This window comes from Equus asinus, chromosome 7 (assembly GCF_041296235.1).
Source record: "Equus asinus isolate D_3611 breed Donkey chromosome 7, EquAss-T2T_v2, whole genome shotgun sequence".
Classification (NCBI taxonomy): Eukaryota; Metazoa; Chordata; class Mammalia; order Perissodactyla; family Equidae; genus Equus; species Equus asinus.
In genome coordinates, this window is record NC_091796.1 from 71,863,086 (window position 1) to 71,879,364 (window position 16,279).

The 16,279-nt window shown below is 41.0% G+C and overlaps 1 protein-coding gene across 4 annotated transcripts in view; it reads left to right on the plus strand.

Moving 5' to 3' along the window:
• SYT16 (synaptotagmin 16) overlaps window positions 1-16,279 on the plus strand; it is a 260,034-nt gene that overhangs the window by 233 nt on the left and 243,522 nt on the right. The window lies entirely within an intron of this gene.

Sequence of the window (16,279 nt, forward strand, 5' to 3'; positions counted from 1 at the left end):
TGCAGGGCCAGCGGCCGGGATCCCCCTCGCCCTGGGCGGGCCTTAGACCCTCTGCCCATCACCCTTTGCTGCCTGGCAGGACTTGAGAGGCGCAGGTGGTCCTGATAGCCAGCCCGGGAGGATGTGGCAGGAGGGCGTGCGCCGCGCGCCGAGGTGGAGGGGACACTGCTATGCCGCGGGGCAGCGGGGCCTGTCATCGCAGCCCTTCGGGGGCAGTGCGTCCAGGCCCAGAGTCAACCTTTGGGAAGCCCTGCAGCCAAGGCGCCGCGAGTTTCGGCGCTGCGAGTTCAGGGTTCGCCTCCAGTTCTGGGTTGGATTTGCGCGCTTCCCTTCCGGGGATACGGGTGGCTTGACTGTCGGCTGCCCTGTGGCCCTACTTGGGCCGTGCTCCTGGGGGACAGCCGAGGGCCGGCCAGAGACCGCATCTGTCTCCACCGACAGTGAGTGAGATTAGCGCGTGGACGTGTCAGGTTAAAACTACTGAATAGAAGTGTTGGAAGGCGCTGGGTTGGCCTGCTCTTGGCATCTTGGCACCACTGCTTTGTTGGCGTGGTGGCTAAATGGAATCACGTCTATGAAAGCTGGTTAAGTTGGATGCATTGGAAGCTAGATACATATTAGTGAAGCCTCAAAGGGAGGTCAGAGTAAAAGCACCAGTCACACCTGCTGCATACCCAGCATGTAGCAGATGCTGTGTCCAAAGGCCGAGCACACGCCTTGCACCTGTTCGGGACTCGTTGAATGAATGAATGAATACTGGTTAGACATGCCCTTTGGTAGGCATTTTTGAGAATTGAGAAGGAGCAAAGGTGGGAAGATGAGGGTCAACATTCCTGCAATTATTTATTATTTTTCTTTTAAACAAACTATTATCCCAGTCAAGAACACAGCTTTGGTCTAGTGCAGAGAGCATGGGTTTTTGTGGCTAACAGACCTGTATTTTAAACCTGTGAAACTCACTTGCAGTGGGACCGTGGCAAGGATGCTCTGCTTCTTTATCTTTAAAGTCTTGCACAGCGATGGGCACACAGTTGGCCCTCAGTAAAGGGCAGTCTCCTCCCCCTCCGTCTTTGCCGTCGTTTCATATGTGTGGAGATACCAACATGCTCTCCCCCTTTTTAAAGTAAATAAATGTAGATCAGATGTTTATAATAAAATCAGCTATTCTGAGCCAAGCTTCCCTTTTTTGCTGCTTATTTATAAAAAGTGTAGTCTGGCTTAATTTTTCAAGGAAAAGAAATTATGGATTTAAGCTTTTATTAAGAAAGTAAGACAACAAAGAGGAAGGTAATTAGATTTGGTCTTATTGTATTTCTTAAGAAAAACAAAGACTGAAGGGTTCAAAGTATCTCTAGGCAATTTTTGCATCACACAAATGCAGTGGGACCGTGTTCTCGTATTCCTTTTCTTATATTTTGGGTAAAGATGATACGTTTGGTATCCTAGAAACAAATGGGCCATGCTCTGTCCCAGTGTATTTAGATAAATGTTTGTTCCGTTTCCTTACATGGTATATTCAACTCTACTGAAGAATCAAACTTTATCCCATTGGTTTTGTTTGTTTATGGAAAAAATTGTGATATTCGACCAGCTTAGATCTTGAGCTGATTTTCAGGCACAGTCTTAATTATGTTCATTCTCAGCTGGCGTGGAGCTGGAACTCCTTTCGGTTTACAGAATGTAGAGGATAATTAGTTCGTCTTTGTTCTTATTTAGAAGTAAAGTGAGAGACTTACTATGTGTCCCTACTATGGAAATGAAGAGAAAGGAAGTATTCTCAACCAGTGTCTTGAAGGATTTTTCCCCAGTCTTCACGGTGTCTGCAGCTTGAAGTCGCATGGTTCTCTTAGAGTTAGCGCTGAGGTGGCCCTGAAACTCAGGGGCCCGGGGCTCCTCCCGGACACAGAGTTATTTGGTTAGCTTGCTTCTCAGCCTGCTGCATGTTAGAATTACCCCAAGAGCTTTAAAAAAATCCTCTGGCATCAGTATTTTGTTTTCAATGTAGTAAATCTCAGACGTTCATGTGTTTCAGAATCACCTGGAGAGCTTGTTGAAACCGGCTGCCGGGCCCCACCCCCGAGTCTCTGATTCAGTAAGGCTGGGGTGCAGCCCAAGAATTTACATTTCTGACAAGTTCCAGGTGACGTTGAAGCCACTGTGCTTCCTGTCCTCCTCACCTCTGCAGCTGAGGCAGTGCCAGGGGAGAGGCAGGTAGCAGAGTGACGATCACTTCTTTGGCGGTCCTGTCCTGTCGCTGTGCAGCGAAGACACGGCCTCATTAAGATATATCAGCCCTGGGCACAGTGCTGCCTTAGGGCTGTAGCTGACTGCTTTCCACATTTTTCTACCCGAGGAAATGTCCCTTGAGAGAAAAATTGGTTCTAAAGCGAGGGAAAATCTGAATGTTCTATTCCAATCATTTCTGGAAGGAATCCAGAGGAACTTCTTTATGAATGTGGTATGTAAATGTGTATAAAATAAAGAGATATTTTAAAAATATTTGCCTGGCAACTTACAATGTTCACCAGAAAGAATGTAACAAATAGAAAATGTCCTTATGTCCTGACAGCATGCTGTCGAAGGGCAAATTCCAGAGGAGTGGAGAATCCGAGAGCCTCAGCTGGGTTTTTACTGATTTATCATGAAATGATGAGGAACTTTGAGCTCCTCAAACTAAATTCCCCTTGGGCTGTTACCTTTTTTATTTGGATAACTCAGGTTTATAAGATCTTTAAAAGATCAAAAAAAATTAGAAGGAATTGTAATAGAGAAAAGAGAAAAGTTTGTAGGAGAAAAAAAAAACCCCCTGTTCGCGTGAGTTGTCCCGGTTTGTCATAAGTGGTGGTACTTATTTGAACTGTTTCATGATGTCCTCAGTTACAAGTATTCCAGATAATTTTGTCTTTCCAGATCGTAGTGAAGTGTTTTTCTTTTTTTCTTCCATTTATGTCATTTGCTACATTATTAATGCTTCTCTTTCTGGCTCTTTTTGGTAGACATTACTTTAGTCTGTTTATAAGAATTTCTCAGGAATAGCCGGGCATGTTTGAGCAATGTGAGAAATATGTCTCTTTATCATCTTGGGCAGTTCTCGGGTGTATGGGTCTTTGGGGCTGTCGTTGATGAGCATTTGGCTTCGTAAGGGGCATATCTGGTTGCTCCTGGTTTCCCAGTTAATCTTGTGTCATTTTTCCCTGGTTCATCCACAGATGAATGTGGTTCGTAGCCCACAGGCAACCTCCACCAGTGGCCATTCCTTCCCTTCTCCTTACTGGTCAGCAAGCTGCAGTTTCCTCTCTCCCTGTCCTAACTACCCCATCAGCAACTTCCACTCTGTGCTTGGTGCTCAGGATAGAGGCAGAGAGAGCAGGGGAGCGGAGCGTCCAGTGTCGGCCCTCAGCAGGTAAAGGTTAGGAACCTCTGCCAGCGGTTACTGGAGATGGTCAGGACTCAGGATGTTTAGGATTTAAAAGAAAATTGTTTGACTTTGAGTGAAAATGGACTCAAATTCTTGAGTAAAATTATTTCCAATCATAGTAATTACTAAAAAGCTTACAAATAAGGCCAACTAAAAAATATAGACAGAGTTAGAAAATTACTACGTTGCAACCATCACAGTAATAATTGACTCAAGCAAGAATCATCTATGGATTCTAAACTAGTGTGTGAAAACTTGAAGAAGAACAGAATATTTACATTCTTGGAGAATTTCCCCACAAGTTACTTATTAATCGCAAAGGGGAAAATGGTAATTTTACAGTGGAGAAATGTGGAGTGTACTACTTTAACCAAACAATCAAAGTTATTGTCACTAGTTATGGGCCAAACTGATATCCTGTGTTTCCTGATATGGAAGACTGAGAAGGACACAATGCCCCTTGTACTAAAAATGTATAACCTGGCTCTACTCAAGAGGGAATATCAGATGAGAGACGTTCCACAAAAGTCAGTGTCGTGAAGATGGCGAAGGCACTGTTCCAGATTGAAGGAGACTAAAGGGACAAGTAAATGCAATGGGTGATTTTGGATCAGATCCTAAATCAGAAAAAAATGCTGCAAAGGACAATATTGTGATAATTGGTGAAATTTGAATATGGATTGATATTGGATAATAGCCTTGCATCAATATTAAATTCCCTAAATATGATATTTTTTCTTTTCTTTTTTTTTGCTGAGGAAGATTAGCCCTGAGCTAACATCTGTGCCAATCTTCCTCCACTTTATATGTGGGTCACTGCCACAGCATGGCTGACGAGTGGTATAGATTCACACCTGGGATCTGAACCTGTGAACCTGGGCTGCCAAAACGGATCATGCTAAACTTAACCACTGTGCCACAGTACTGGCCCCTAAATATCATATTTTTATTGCAGTTTGAAAGAGAATGTCTTTCTCCTTTTTTTTTTTTTTAATTTTTCCTTCTTCTCCCAAAAGTCCCCCAGTACATAGTTGTATATTTTAGTTGTGCGTCCTTCTAGTTGTGGCATGCGGGATGCCGCCTCAGTATGGCTTGATGAGCAGTGCCAGGTCTGTGCCCAGGATCTGAACCAGTGAAACCCTGGGCCACTGAAGCAGAGCGTGTGAACTCAACCACTCAGCCACAGGTCCAGCCCCAAGAATGTCTTTCTTAGGGGAAACTGAAGTATTTAGGGGTAAGGGGACATGATGTCGGCAACTAAATCTCAAATGTTTTAGGAGAAAAATGTATGTGTATATGTGTGCTACACAAGAAAGAAAGATAATGTGGCAAATTTTAACATTTGGTGAATCTAGGATTTCTTTATACTATTCTTGAAACTCTTCCATAAATTTGAAAAAAAAACCCTTATAAATGACAGCACTGGGATGCCAATCTGTAATTCTAGGCATTGTGGTCTAATACTATTGAGTTTACTTTTTGAAAGAAATAATGTTGAAAAACTCTTAATTCTGGAATCTTAATTCTGGTTTGAGACAATAATATTAGCAAAACTTTCTATTATGAAAAATTTTGTGTACATACAAAAGAAGAGATAATGGTATAATGAACCCCGATGTACTCAGGTAACCCAGCTTTAGCAGTCATCAGCATTTTGCCAGTCTTACTGCATCTAAACTGTGCCCCCCCCACAACTTTTTTTTGCGGGGTGTATTTTGGAAGCAAATCCAGGACAGCATGGTATGTTAATGGTGATGCTTTAGTGCGCCTCTCTGCACACTGTGTTGCTCCCAGAGCCCCCTGCTGCTGTTGCACTTAAGGAAGGTAACAAATGATGGCATAGACATAGGTATTGTTAGTGTTATAGAATAGTAACCAGAGCTCTGAGAAATGCAGTGATTTGACATATATGGGTGGCACACTTGTTTTCAGTTTGAAAAGCTGACTAAGCCTGGGTAATTATAAACGGTGTGCAAGAAAGAGTCTGAGAAGTTGCCTGTTCTTGTTTTGTTTTCCAAACTCCTCCTGTTTTTTAAACCAAGGGTTGAATTCTTGAAGAAAACATAAAGATGGGTGTGGAGACAGTATTCTGGACTGACTGACTCGTTCGATGTTACCCTAATGAGACATTCTGAAAGTCAGAATGACTCCTTCATAGTATTTGAGTAGAATTCCGTAAGTTTTAATTTCAGCATGGCACCTTTGATGTGGTAAACCCAGTGAAGCTTTTTCTTGACCAAGCTGACTTTCTAGTGTTTTATTTTATTTTATTTTTGTTGAGGTAACATTGGTTTATACCATTACGTAAATTTCAGGTATACATCATTATATTTTGATTTCTGTGTAGATTACATCATGTTCACCAACCAAAGACTAATTACCATCCATCCCTGTACACATGTGCCCTGACACCCCTTTTGCCCTCTTTCCTTCCCACTTCCCCCCTGGTAACCACCAATCTAATCTCTGTATCTATGTGTGTGTTTGTTTGTTATTTTTATCTTCTACTTATGAGTGAAATCGTATGATACTTGACTTTCTCCCTCTGACTTATTTTGCTTAGCATAATACCCTCAAGGTCCATCCATGTTGTCGCAGATGGTAAGATTTCATCTTTTTATATGGCTGAGTAGTATTCTATTGTGTATATATACCACATCTTCTTTATCCATTCATCCATTGTTGGGCCCTTAAGTTGTTTCCAAGTCTTGGCTATTGTGAATAATGCTGCAGTGAATATAGAGGTGCCTATATCTTTACGCATTTGTGTTTTCTTATTTTTGGGATAAATACCCAGCAGTGGAATAACTGGATTATATGGTAGTCCTATTCTTGATATTTTGAGGAATCCCATACTGTTTTCCGTAGTGGCTGCATCAGTTTACATTCCTACCAGCAGTGTGTGAGAGTTCCCTTTTCTCCACATCCTCTCCAACGCTTGTTATTTCTTGTTTTGTTAATTATAGCCATTCTGACAGGTGTGGGGTGATATCTCATTGTACTTTTGATTTGCATTTCCCTAATAATTAGTGATGTTGAACATCTTTTCATATTACCTGTTGGCCATCTATATAGCTTATTTGGAAAAATGTTCAGATCTTTTGCTCATTTTTAAATCAGGTTGTTTGTTTCTTTGTTGTTGAGATGTGTTCAATTCAATCCCTATCAAAGTCCCAATGATGTTTTTCATAGAAATAGAACAAAGAATCCTAAAATTTATATGGAACAATGAAAGACCCCAAATAGCCAAAGGAATCCTGAGAAAAGAGAACAAAGCTGGAGGTGTCACACTCCCTGATTTCAAAATATGCTACAAAGCTATAGTAACCAAAACAGCACGTACTGGCACAAAAACAGACACACAGATCAGTGGAACAGAATCAAGGGCCCAGAAATAAATCCACACATCCATGGACAGCTAATGTTTGACACTGGAGCCAAGAACATACAGTGGAGAAAGGAAAGTCTCTTCAATAAATGGTCTTGGGAAAACTGGACAGCCATATGCAACAGTATAAAACTAGACCATTCCCTTACACCATGCACAAAAATCAACTCAAAATGGATTAAAGACTTGATGTAAGACTTGAAAGCATGAAACTTCTAGAAGAAAACATAGGCAGTACACTCTTTGGCATCAGTCTTAGAAGGATCTTTTGGAATACCATGTCTCACCAGGGAAGGGAAACAAAAGAAAAAATAAAAAGATGGGACTACCTCAGGCTAAAAAGCTTCTGCACACTGAAGAAACCATCAACAAAATGAAAAGATAAGCTAACAATAAGGAGGAGATATTTGCAAACCACATGTCTGATAAGGGTTAATATCTGATGTTTTGTAATGGAAATGGGCCAGATCTCTTGTAAGGAATAATCCTCCTCCTCAGCATGGTAGATCTGCATGACATTTGTTCTTTCAGTCAGTAGGATATCCTTTAGTAATTAATTACTGTTATTTTAGCATTAGGGATTGATAAAACGATGCTCATTATGCCATTTAACAATGATTGTATGTTAAAATGATGGTAAAACTTAGTGACGGCTCTTTCTAATAAATTAAGGAGGTTCTGAAGCCCATATTGCAGCATCTAGGCTGCCTTCAGCCAGTCCTCACCTGCTTCTCCACAGGGGCAGGTAGAGGACAACCTTTCACCCCTTAGCCGCTACCATCCTGTCCTCAGACTTTTTAGAGGTGAACTAACTATAATGTCTTTCTTAACTTGCCCATTACCATAAAATCAATTGTTAGATTGTAGTGGTGATAATTACAATCATAATTATAGTTATGTATCTTATTTTTCTTTGTGGTCCTCTGTATTTGTTATTTACTGCCATAGAACAAATGACCACAAACTTAGTAGCTTAACCCAACACACATTTGTCACCTTACAGCTCTATAGGTCAGGAGTTTGGGAAGGGCTTCTGGGAGTCAGGAGTCTGCAAGGCTGCAACTAGGGTGTCTGCCAGGGTTCTCATCTGAAGGCCTGAGGCTTGACTGGGGAAGGATCCACTTCCAAGCTCACAGAGTGTCAGCAGGATTTGGACCCTTGTGGACTGACAGACTAAGGGCCTCGGCAGCCACCCTGAGTTCCTGAACACATGAACCTCCCCAATATGGCCACTTAACTTCATCAAAGCTGGCAAGGGACAGGGTCTCCTAGCAAGATAGGTTTTTAAAATCTTATGTGATAGAATCATGGACGTGACCTCTCGTCATCTTTGTCATATTTTATTGGTTGGAAGTGAGTGATAGATTCTGCCTAAACTCAAAGGGAAGGCGTTCTCAAGGGTGTGAGTAGTAGGACATGGGGACAGTTGGAGCCCCTCTTAGAGTCTGTCTGCCATGCTCCCCATGCAACTTTTAATGTCTACTTCAACTCGATCTTCGTTTGGAGTATCGCATTCCTCCTTAAAGCTTTAGATAACATTGGGATGGTAAAGCCTGAAATAATAATTGCCTTGCTCAGAAAAGAAATTGTTCTGCTCCCTCCTACCAGAATGCTGTAGGAATGAGGGTGGTGGAAGGGGCAGGGAAGGGTAAGTTTTGGTCTTTGACCTGTTATTGGGAAGTCACATCTGAATAAGGTGCTGCTGGGAGGACTTTGGATAAGCAGAAGACTGAATGCTTTGTGAATGAATTTTATGAAAACTGTCACAAATTTTTAAAAATTGAAACACTCAAAAAGTCTCATTTTTGGAAAACTTAAAAAATAAAGGAAGTCAGGACAAAGCTATGAAATTAGGGTTGAAACTCAATGAAGGGCACAGAGTGAGAAAAATAAGGCGGGTGAGAACGGTGTTAAAGAGAAGCTGTTCTCTCACAGGGGCAAATGGATTTTATTAAGGTGCCTTCCAATGTCCAAAGCATTGTACAGGGAGAGGAGATTGTATAAGATTTTAAGGCTCTACGTTTGTATTGTATATTCTTATAAATGATTTTATTCATTTCAAACTATTATTTTTGACTTATTAAGAGGGTGACAGATACCTGGAAACTGCACAGTTCCTGACTGCCTGATAATATTGTTCTGTGGGACAACAAACTGCTGGCTGAATTCTTGCCTTAAAATTATTGACTCATAGAGTTTAGAATATGAAACTGTTCTGAAGAGGTTTGCTTAACGGAAAATATTGATTTTCAGTGCAAACTCCTTTCTTATAAGTCTGAATACCTTGATCCTTTTGGTTGCTACTTATCACTTGAAAGCTATTCTACAGTGAAAGAGATGCAATCAGTAATTAGCTATGTGTAATCTAGATAAGACTATCCGAGTCTTAATAAATTGAGTTGTATCCTGGAGACAAGCTTTTACATTTTTATCTGATAAAATCAGCTTATAGAAAATGAATAGACGGGAGAAGGCTGAAATTATTTTTTTAAAAGGGATTCTCTCCTCCGTTGTGGCCCGAATCACATGCCGTTTTCTCTTTGAAGTCTTGATCAACTCTCCAACAGGCGCCATTATCCAAGAGATTCTCAGCAGAATCCGTCGTTCATTTTACCTATCCTCGTAAGTTTTTGGGGGCGGGGCTCTCTCTAGTCTGTTTGTTCCCTGAGGGCAAGATCTGCTTTTCGGTCTGTTTCCTCAGTTTTGTCATTCTCTTGAATAAGCATGGTGGCTTGTGTATAGTAGCCACTCAGATGTTTCCTAGATTCAGTCTGTTTCTCTCCTGTGAGGCTTCTGTTTTTCCTGGATCCCATCCTGTCCTCCAGCAGTTCTCAAATTGTGGACATAGGAACCCATGGGGTGGACGTCCCTAAGACTTTTAGAGGTCTGCGAGGTCAAAACTACTTTCAGAATAATACGAAAATTGTATTTGTCTTTTTATTCTCTTTTTCTTGCATGAACATGGAGTTTGCAGAGGGCACACGAGGAGCGATGCTATCATCTCTCTGTGGCTAATAGAATGTTGTGCCAGTGTATTCTTCTGTTTTAAAAATTTCTGTTTTAATTGTGAACATTTTAAGTATTGATAGATAAAACTCACAAAAACTGAAGTTCTTCGGCTCCTTAAGTTTTCAGAGTGTAAAAGCGTCCGTAGACCAAAAAGTTGGAGAACCACTGTCTTGCTGTATGTTGGTTAGGCTGGAACAAGTCCTCCGTTAGGTTCTTGGAAAAGGAGGTATGATCTTTGGTTGTCCGCTCGCGCGTGAGAGCGGGGCGCTAAAATCGCTGTTTGTGGGGGCGGGGCTGTGGGCCGCTTTGCTTGTTCCACCATTCTGGAATGCATCTCACTGTGGACCGCCGGCTCTTGGTATTTTTAGCTGTTTTCCCGGGGCCCAGTCATTTTCTTTACGAATGAGTACTCCAGTTTCCCGTCTATGCCGTCTCAGTGTGTAAGCACGCATGTGCATAAGCCCAGCTATCACTGTATTTGAGTCCAGAAGATAAAGAGGTCTGGCCGTCTTTCCCTTCATTATAGGGGTTCTTCCTGAATACTCTGTGTTCAGATAGAACTTCATCCTCGCCACAGGGATGCTGGCTTCCCAAACCCAGAGCGCCTCTGCTTTCGTTTCTCCAGGGATTAAACAGAGGTCCCCAGGACTTAGCATCGCAGTCACCTGTGGCTGCTATAACATGCCACAGATCCGGTGGCTTAAACAACAGAAATTTACTTTCTCATAGTTCTGGAGGCTGAAAGTCCAAGATCAAGGAGCCAGCAGGGTGGTCTGTGGTGAGACTGCTCTGCCTGGCTTGCAGATGGCTGCCTTCTGACTGTGTCCTCACACTGCGGAGAGAGAGTTCTGGTGTCTCTTCTCCTTTTTATAAGGACTCCAGTCTTTTTGGATTAGTTCCCCACCCTTGTGACCTCATGTAACCTTAATTACCTCTTTAAAGGCCATATCTCCAGATACAGTCACCTTAGGGGTTAGGGCTTCAACCTGTGAATTTTGGGGGAACACAATTCAGTCCATAATAGGAAGGGAATACCCTGGCTTAAGAGTGGAGGTGGATCTGGTGGAAGATTAGTGCTCTACACGTCCTTCAACCAGTTCTCCTGTTTTCAGTCATACTCCCACCTTCTGAGGTAACAGGTACCTACAGTTACAGAGCCATTCTGGGATTCCACAGCAACGCACTGGCTTGCTTATTGTGGCATCTCTCCTATGTAGATGGCTTGCAGGTGGAGAAAGATGAGTGAAACTTACTTTTTAGCTGTCTCCTTCTAGTCTTCCAAAAATGTGTTGATGTTTTTCGTCTGCTATTATTTCTTCTTTGCTCTTTTTGTTTATGTTGGTTTTACCTTTTAAAAAAAATTCCCTTTCTCTAATTTGGATAAGATGCAGGAATGAAGATAATGCGTATATTCAATGCATTTATATATTCAATCTGCCGTTTTTAACTGGACATGAGTCGTTGTAGATATTCTAATGTTAACCAAACTTGCATTGCTGGGACTAGACCTATTGGTCATGATATATTGTTTGTTTCTCTGTTGCTTCCTCTCTGCCTTCTTTTGGGCTATTTGCGTGTTTTTTAGTATTCCATTTTAATTTATTATTGCTCTTTTTGTGTAGTTGTGTTTGCACTAGGAATTACAATGTACATGCTTAACTTTTCACAGCCTACTTAGAATCAATATTTTACCACTTCAATGGAAAATTGAAATCTTAGCCCCATATAACTCCCTACTGCCCACCCCCTGTATTTTTTAGTTATCGTGTAATATTCACATTCTATTATGGACTGAATTATGTCCCCTCAAAATTCATATGTTGAAATTAACCCCTAGTAGCTCAGAATCTGACTATATTTGGAGACAGTGTCTTTAAAGGGTAATTAAGTTAAAATGAGGTCATTAGGGTGGGCCCTAATCCAGTATGACTGGTGTCCTTATAAGATGAAATTTGGACACAGTGGGAAGACCATATGATGACACAGGGCAGAGATGATCATCTGCGAGCCAAGGGGAGAGGCCTCAGAAGGAACCAACCCTGCTGACACCTTGATCTCGGACTTCTAGACTCAGAATTGTGAGAAAATAAATTTTAATTGTTTAAACTACTCAGTCAGTGGTATTTTGTCATGGCAGCCCTAGCAAACTAACACACATACAATGGAAACCCCATCAGACAATGTTAACATTTTTCTTTCAAAAGTCAAACATATTTTAAAGAGCTTCAAAGGAGCATTGTCTACCATGTTTACCCAGATATTTACCATCTTTATTTCTCTTCTTCATTCCTGATGATCCACATTTCTCCCAGTATCATTTCCCTTCTCTCTAAAGAACTTCCCGTAGTAGCAATTCTTTTTAGACTGGGAATGCTGGCAACCATTTTCTGAGTGTTCTTTCACCTGAAAATGTCTTGATTTCTCTTTCATTCCTAAAGGATATTTTCACGGGATATAGACTTCTGACTTGACAGTCCTTTTATTTTAGCACTTGAAAAATGTACCACTTCCTTCTAGCCTCCATGATTTCAGATGAGAAGTCCACTGTCATTTGAACTGTTATTCCACTATAGATAATAATGCATTATTTCTCTCTGGTTTGTTTTCAAGATTTTTTATGGTCTTTAGTATTTGAAAATTTAATTATAGTCTGTGGGTGTGAATTTCTTTGGGTTTCTCCTGTTTGGGTTTACTCAGCTTCTTGAATCTCCAGATTTATGTGTTTCTCCAAATTTGGGATGTTTTCAGTCGTTATTTCTTCACGTAGTTTTTCAGTCCTGCATTCTTTCTCCTCTCCCTCAGGGGTTCTATAGATGTAAATGTTAGCTTTTTTGTTATTGTCCCACAGCTCCTCAAGTCTCTGTTCATTTTTTCTCCCCAAACTTTTCTCTTTTGTTCAGATTGGACAAATTCTGTTGATATATCTTCAAAGTCACTGATTCTTTCCTCTGTCATTGCCATTTTGCCACTGAGTCCTGCCAGTGAGTTTAAAAAATTTTTCAGTTATTGTATTTTTCAGTTCTAATATTTCAGTTTTGTTCTTTATAGCTTCAATATTTTTCTGAGACTTTTGATTTTTCAGTTCATTTCCAAAGAATTTATAATTTTTTGTTGGAGTATTTTAGTGCTAACTGCTTTAAAATCCTTGTCATAATTCCAACATTTGTGTCTGTTGATTTTCTTATCCTTATTTGAGTTGAGATTTTCCCTGTTCTTGGTATGATGAATAATTTTGGATTGTATCCTAGACATTTTGAGTATTACATAATGAGACTCTGGTTCTTATATTTAAATGTTATAATTTTGGAGGCCATCAACTTGCTTAAGTTCAAAACTTGTGCCCTTATCCACTTTTGTAGGCTGTGGTTTGAATGTCAGTTCAGTTTTCATAGCCTTGGGAGTGCTCTCCTGGTCTGCTCTGATTTATTACCCACAGGCTAATTTGAAACCTGGGTGCTATTTCTCACTGCAGTTCAGTTCTCAGAAGTTTCCTGTGTTAACTCAGATTGGTTTTATGCATGAATTATTTAGGAGTGTGCTCAGTTCTTCATACACAGATTTATAAGATTCCTTCATCCAGCTCCCTCTTCTCTATAATCTTCCCCCAACGCCCCCCCCAGTTGAGATGAGTTGGGGTGCTGCCTCTTTGCTCTCCTTCACTTGGCACAGTGCATGGCGGTCAAGTGTGCTGCTCTCGACAGTCTGTGTGGCCTCTGTGGTCTCCATGCCAGTGAAGAGAGAGAAGGGCACCACCTCCTTCCTGATGTTGACTTAGTGCAGAGCAGGGATGGTCAAGGGGGCTCCACCTTCCCTCTCTGCAGCCCCGGGGGAAGGAAGGCATGCTGCGTCTGCTTTGTTGTTGTAGGGCAGGGATGGCCAGCATGGCTCCTCCCCTTGGTCTACATAACACCTCGTGGGGAGGCAGGCATGTGGCTCTTTCATGGTGTTTGCCTACAGTAGGCATGTTAGAAAAGGTTCTGTCCTCGAGCGCTTGTCCTCTTCCTAGTCCTTTGGCCAAAGAGGGCAGTTCTCAACTGGGGGTGATTTGTCCTCCTGGTAACGTTTGACAGTGTCTGAAGACATTTTTTGCTGTCCCAACTGGGAGGTTGTTACTGGCCTCTGGTGGGTAGAGACCAGGGCTGCTGCTAAATATACTACAGCACAGAGAACAGCCCCCTCTCTGTCCCAACACACAACAAAGAATTATCAGGCCTCAAACAACAATAGTGCCGAGGTTGAGAAACCCTGAGCTCGAAAGAGTGGACTTTTCTTGGAACTTTGTTTTTTTACATTTATTTCATCTTGTCTGCAAAGAGAAGTCCCCTCAACATTTTCATGTGTTATTGTTTTAGTCATTTGGCATCTATCATTGATGAGAAATATAATTTATAATTTATTTTTAGGTAAATTATGTTTCTTCTTTGGTTGATTTTGAGTTATTTTATTTTCAATCTAACCATTGTATGAATAGGTGTGGGTTTTCAAAAGAAAAGGTTTTTTTTAATTGAATTCATAATAGTTTACATCAACGTGACGTTTCAGTTGTACATTATTTCTTGACTATCACCACATAGGTGCCCCCTTCACCCGCTGTGTCCACCCACCCCCCTTCCCCTGGTAACCACTGAACTGTTTTCTTTGTCCATGTGTTTGTTCGTATTCCACATATGAGTGAAATCATCTGGAGTTTGTCTTTCTCAGTCTGTCTTATTTTGCTTAGCATGATTCCCTCCAGGTCCTTCCATGTTGTTGCAAATGGGATGATTTTGTCTTTTTCTCTGGCCGAGCAGTATTCTGTTGTATATATATATACACCACATCTTCTTTATCCTGTCATCAGTCCACGGGCACTTGGATTGTGTGCATGTCTTGGCTATTGTGAATAGTGCTGCAATGAACATAGGGGTGCATATGTTACTTTGGATTGTTGATTACAAGTTGTTTGGGTAGATACCCAGTAGTGGGATAGCTGGGTTGTATGGTAGTTCTATTTTTAGTTTTTTGAGGAATCTCCATACTGTTTTCCATAGTGACTGCACCAGTTTGCATTCCCACCAGCAGTGTATGAGGGTTCCCTTCTCTCCACACCCTCTCCAACCTTTGTTATTTTTAGTCTTAGTGATTATAGCCATTTTAACAGGTCTAAGGTGGTAGCTTAGTGTAGTTTTGATTTGCATTTCTCTGATGATTAGTGATATTGAACATCTTTTCATGTGTTTATTGGCCATGTGTATATCTTCTTTGGAAAAATGTCTGTCATCTCCTCTGCCCAGTTTTTGATAGGGCTGTTTGCTTTTTGTTGTTCAGTTGTGTGAGTTCCTTATATATTATGGAGATTAACCCCTTGTCAGATATATGATTTGCAAATATTTTCTCCCAGTTGGTGGGTTGTCTCCTTGTTTTGATCCTAGTTTCTTTTGCCTTGCAGAAGCTCCTTAGTTCGGTGAACTCCCACTTGTTTGTTTAGTCTTTTGTTTTCCTTGTCTGAGAAGACGTGGTATTTGAAAAGATCCTTTTAAGTTCGATGTCAAAGAGTGTATTACCTATATTATCTTCCAGGAGTTTTATGGTTTCAGGACTTATCTTCAAGTCTTGGATCCATTTTGAGTTTATTTTTGTGTATGGTGTGAGATAATGGTCTACTTTCATTCTTTTGCATGTGTCTGTCCAGATTTCCCAGCGCCATTTATTGAAGCGACTATCTTTTCTCCATTGTATGTTCCTGGCACCTTTGTTGAAGATTAGCTGTCCATAGATGTATGATTTTATTTCTGGGCTTTCAGTTCTGTTCCATTGATCTGTGTGCCTCTTTTTGTACCAGTACCATGCCGTTTTGATCACTATGGCTTTGTAGTACATTTTGAAGTCAGAGATTGTGAGCTTCCCAAAGACGTTTTTTTTAAAGAGCAGTTTAAGGTTCACAACAAAATTGAAAGGAAGTCATAGAGATTTCCCATGTAACCCCTGCCCACATACATGCATAGCCTCCCCCATTATCGACATTACTTAGCAGAATGGTGTGTTTGTTACCAAGGATGAACCTACATGGATACGTCATAATCATCTAGAGTCTATAGTTTACGTACCAATTCACTCTTGGTGTTGTGCTTTCTTTGGGTTTGGAGAAATTTATAACGACATATATCCATCATTATATCATACAGAGCATCTAATGTCCCCCAAATTCTCTGTGCTCTGCCTGTTTATCTCCCTCCACCCCAGCAACCTGTGGTCTTTTTACTGTCTCCATAGTTTTGCCCTCCCCAGAATGTCATATAGTCGGAATCGTACAGTATTCTTTTCAGATTGGCTTCATTCACTTAGTAATATGCATTTAAGTTTCCTCCCTGTCTTTTCATAGCTTGATAGCTCATTTCTTTTTAGCGCTGAATAACATTCCATTGTCTAGATGTATCACAATTTATTTATCCATTGACCTACTGAAGGACAGTTGGTTGCTTCCA